We start from the raw sequence: 4,670 nt of genomic DNA, 5'->3' as shown, positions 1-4,670 counted from the left end.
TGTGTGTGATCTTTGTCTGATTTTGGTATCAGGATGATTCTGGTCTTGTAGAATGACTTCAAAAGCATTACTTTCTTTGCAAATTTTTTGGAATAGTTTGGGAAATGTAGGTGTTAATACGTCCCTAAACGTTTGGTAGAATTTACCTGTAAAGCCATCTGATCTTGGACTTTTGTTTGCTGGGACTTTTTAAAATTATTGATTCAACTTCATTACTGGTAATTAGTCTGTTCATATTTTCTATTTCTCTTTTTCCTTCCTTCCTTCTTTCCTTCCTCCCTCTACCTTTCTCCCTTTCTTTCTCCTCCTCATTTAGTTGATATACTTTGGTGTATGGGGCTCTCTACCCCATTTATATTTCTAAGGTTCTTCCTCCAGAGAACATCAAATCAGTATGGTCACATTTAGGGGCCTCACTGTTTGCTTTATTGGGTGCAAAGATCCATCTGAGTTTTACTGGCTGTGCTACAGGGGTGCCATGGGTGTGTTTTTCTACAATCCTGAAGATCATGGTATTTGTTTTGACAGAGGCATAAGCAGCAAAATATTTTTGTAGGGTTCTAGTGAGTCATCTGTCTTTAGGAGTATGGATCTCAGTCATTCAAATTATTTTTAACGAAAATATAAATTATTTTATTATAAAAATTTATACAAAATAAAACATTAACACAACAGTTAAAAGTAAAATTTAAACAGAATTAAGCCAGTCCATAAAACATTTCAAATGAAAAAGTAATAACAGAAACCTTATCAGCTTATTTGAAATTATTCATCTTTAGATATATAATGCTTTATTTCCTAGACTTAAAATAGTGATCTCCATTACAATTAGTTAGACTGCGAAATATTGAATATTATTTTTAAAAGACAAACAGATTATTAAACTCAAGGATTAACAAATCATTGGAAAGTGATCACCAAAATCTTTGGGTATTTGTTAACAAAATCGTAAACCCAGAATACAAAATCTACCTGAAATAATCTAAACAAACACCAAATTACTTAAATGGAACTCAGTTTCTGAGATGATATCAAGAGAAAAATAAAATCTTATTTATATACAAGGTTGTATACACAAATAGATTTTTGTCAATATACTTTTAAAAAACAAATCAAACCAGCACCCATTCCTGAAAATCCTTTCTACACTATGCTGGAATTTAAAAGGACTTTTAATAACTTCAAGGTTACATAGAAAAATAAGTTTTTTTATTGTTGAAATTACAAATAATTTTTCTTTTGAACTTATTGAAGTTTACAGTATTAAGTCCAAAGCTTCTAGAGAGCAGTTCTTCAGTATTAATGCTTTTCCCCTCCTCATTAAAAAAGGGATGAATTCTATGAGGGGGCAACACTTAAATGTAAAGAAGCCATTCTCCCCAAGAAATTCCCCCTCAGAACCCAGACATTGGCTTTCACAAACAAGCTCTTCACACAACTGTTTTTAAAGAAAAAGTTGCTACCAGACTACTGCACTCACTCTCCTTATTCATTTAAAATCAGCTTTTAGAGATACTCAGTGCCAAACTATCATTTGGATGACTCTGTCTAAACATGTACTGATGTCAGACAAAAGAATAAATATCTGCTGATATCTGGAGCTAAATCTCAATCTAGAAAATAAGGATTTTATTTACTTGATTATTGTCAAAGTTGTGTTGATTCAAGTAAGATGTTCTATCTTGATTAATGCCATTACTCCATAAATAGTCACTTTTTCCAAAACTGCATTCAAATTTCATGTTGTACATTTCATAGTAGGAACCTAGATGGGTAGGTTCTGACACCAATAATCAGTCAGCACAGACTGTCTTTGACAAACGATCATCTAGTCACAATTTGTGCTTTCTTCCCCCATTTCTGGACAAAAAACATCAGAAAAGATTTTAGGGTATATTGCATAGAATGACTGCCTCCAATAAATCAGCTCCCCAGAAACACAGGATGAGGATGATGTTTTACAATATTTCCTGTAAGAAAGTTCATTAAAAATTATCTTACACATATCTTTTTTTCAGAGCCTTCCTAACATAGATTTTGCCATATAATTTATATTAATAGCTCTAAGTGATGGAGAAACAATTTTTACTACCATGCAGACATTTTTAGTTACTTTTTCTTGGCCTTCAGTACTGGAGGTAGAGAAATCTTAAAGGCTGTCTTGCATGTAGTGCAGCTAAGGCTGAAATTGCAGAATACTGACAAGCACACAGAACAGATGTAGCCTATTTCAATGAGATTTCGATGACAGAAACAAGCAGCCCGGTAGTCAACAAGAATTGGGGGTGGGAGGATTAACTGAGATCTCTGATCTTGATCAGGAAGAAAAACTCACAGTAAATACTGCAGAAGGGAAAGCCTCTGAGGCATCTTCAAGTACAGTCCCCCTGTGATGTCACAAGCTTTTTGGAGGAGTCCTGAATCAGAGTCTAACACGCAGGCACCAATCAAAATATTCTGCTTCTGTGCTGCAAAGTTGACATTCATGAAGTTCATATATTGCAACACACTGTCTTCTGCAGCCTTAATCACCCAATAGACGATTTAACTTCCTGATTATCTTTAACCTCCTTGTTCATTCCATGAATGTAGCAAACAACTTTGGCGAGGGATCCTGCCAGCAGAGTTTCTGTATGTTGACCCTCTATGTCACTCTTGGTCATTAGATCTTTTATCTCTTAAACAATAATTTCATTTGCTGAAGTTAACAACTCATGTTTTCATCTTCACTTCCTGAGGGATTAAATTCAGAAGAAGGGTTGCCAGAGTCTCCAAAGAAGTCTCCAACTCTGCCATTCTTTCCGGGATATAAGAATTGAGTTTCTTGAATGTGACTTGGAATCACAGCAAGTTTGTTGGAATGATTCATGAATAAATGAGAATTTCCTAACACCATCACTGCGTTTAAGCATTTTGATAAAGTAAACTGAGATTACTTTAATGCTTGCTTTCTCCACCAAATTAGGCTGGTATCAACTACGATAACTAGAAGATTCAATTCATCTTCGTCTGAGACCATGGCAGCCCGGGTCCCTCAGCACACAGCCACTTGCAGTCTCAAATTTTTAAATAATTATATCTCTTCAAATATTGACTGTTTTCCCTCCACATTTGTGACCATCCAATGAGCCCATATAACACATAGGGCATACTTTTTTTTTTTTTTTTTACACATCTTTATTGGAGTTGTCTCCCTCCCTCCCACCCTCCCTATCCCACCCCTCCAGGCAGTCACAAAGCACCGAGTTGATCTCCCTCAGCTATGCGGCTGCTTCCCACTAGCTATCTACCTTAACGTTTGGTAGTGTATAGATGTCCATGCCTCTCTCTCGCTTTGTCAGAGCTTACCATTCCCCCTCGCCATATCCTCAAGTCCATTCTCTAGTAGGTCTGTGTCTTTATTCCTGTCTTAAAGGAATAAAGGTTCTTACAGGTTCTTTATGACATTTTTTGTTCTTAAATTCCATATATATGTGTTAGTATAAGGTATTTGTCTTTCTCTTTCTGACTTATTTCACTCTGTATGACAGACTCTAGGTCTATCCACCTGATTACAAATAGCTCAATTTCGTTTATTTTTATGGCTGAGTAATATTCCATTGTATATATGTGCCACATCTTTATCCATTCTTCCAGTGATGGACACTTAGGTTGTTTCCATCTCCGGGCTATTGTAAATAGAGCTGCAATGAACATTTTGGTACATGACTCCAAGATTGCTTTGGATATTCGGGGGCTTTTGTATTTCCATACAAATTGTGAAATTTTTTGTTCTAGTTCTGTGAAAAATGCCAGTGGCAGTTTGATAAGGATTGCATTGAATTTGTAGATTTCTTTGGGTAGTAGAGTCATTTTCACAATGTTGACTCTTCCAATCAAAGAACATGGTATATCTCTCCATCTATTTGTATCATCTTTAATTTCTTTCAGCAGTGTCTTACAATTTTCTGCATACAAGTTTTTTGTCTCCTTAGGTAGGTTTATTCCTAGATATTTTATTCTTTTTGTTGCAATGGTAAATGGGAGTGTTTTCTTGATTTCACTTTCAGATTTTTCATCATTAGTGTATAGGAATGCCAGAGATTTCTGTGCATTAACTTTGTTTCCTGCTACTTTACCAAATTCATTGATTAGCTCTAGTAGTTTTCTGGTAGCATCATTAAGGTTCTCTATGTATAGTATCATGTCATCTGCAAACAGTGACAGCTTTACTTCTTCTTTTCCGATTTGGATTCCTCTAATTTCCTTTTCTTCTCTGATTGCCGTGGCTAAAACTTCCAAAACTATGTTGAATGAGAGTGGTGAGAGTGGGCAACCTTGTCTTTTTCCTATCTTAGTGGAAATGCTTTCAGTTTTTCACCATTGAGGACGATGTTGGCTGTGGGTTTGTCATATATGGCCTTTGTTATGTGGAGGACAGTTCCCTCTATGCCTACTTTCGTCAGGGTTTTTATCATAAATGGGTGTTGAATTTTGTCAAAAGCTTTCTCTGCATCTATTGAGATGATCATATGTTTTTTCTCCTTAAATTTGTTAATATAGTTTATCACATTGTTTGATTTGTGTAAAGGTTTTAATTTCTCCAACAAATCTGAATGAGATCCTTGCTGGGTAGAGTAATCTTGGTTGCAGGTTTTCCTCCTTCATCACTTTAAATATGTTTTTCCAGT

At 35.4% G+C, this 4,670-nt stretch overlaps 1 pseudogene; it reads right to left on the bottom strand.

Annotated features, from left to right (window-relative positions):
* Positions 1-2,109: 2,109 nt before the first annotated feature.
* On the bottom strand, positions 2,110-3,019 carry LOC112390954 (general transcription factor IIH subunit 3 pseudogene; annotated as a pseudogene).
* Between the last annotated feature and the right edge of the window lie 1,651 nt (positions 3,020-4,670).

This window comes from Neophocaena asiaeorientalis, unplaced genomic scaffold (assembly GCF_003031525.2).
Source record: "Neophocaena asiaeorientalis asiaeorientalis breed wild unplaced genomic scaffold, Neophocaena_asiaeorientalis_V1.1 scaffold55, whole genome shotgun sequence".
Lineage (NCBI taxonomy): Eukaryota > Metazoa > Chordata > Mammalia > Artiodactyla > Phocoenidae > Neophocaena > Neophocaena asiaeorientalis.
Note: the sequence above shows the minus strand (reverse complement) of the source record. Positions and strands in the feature narration are given on the sequence as shown.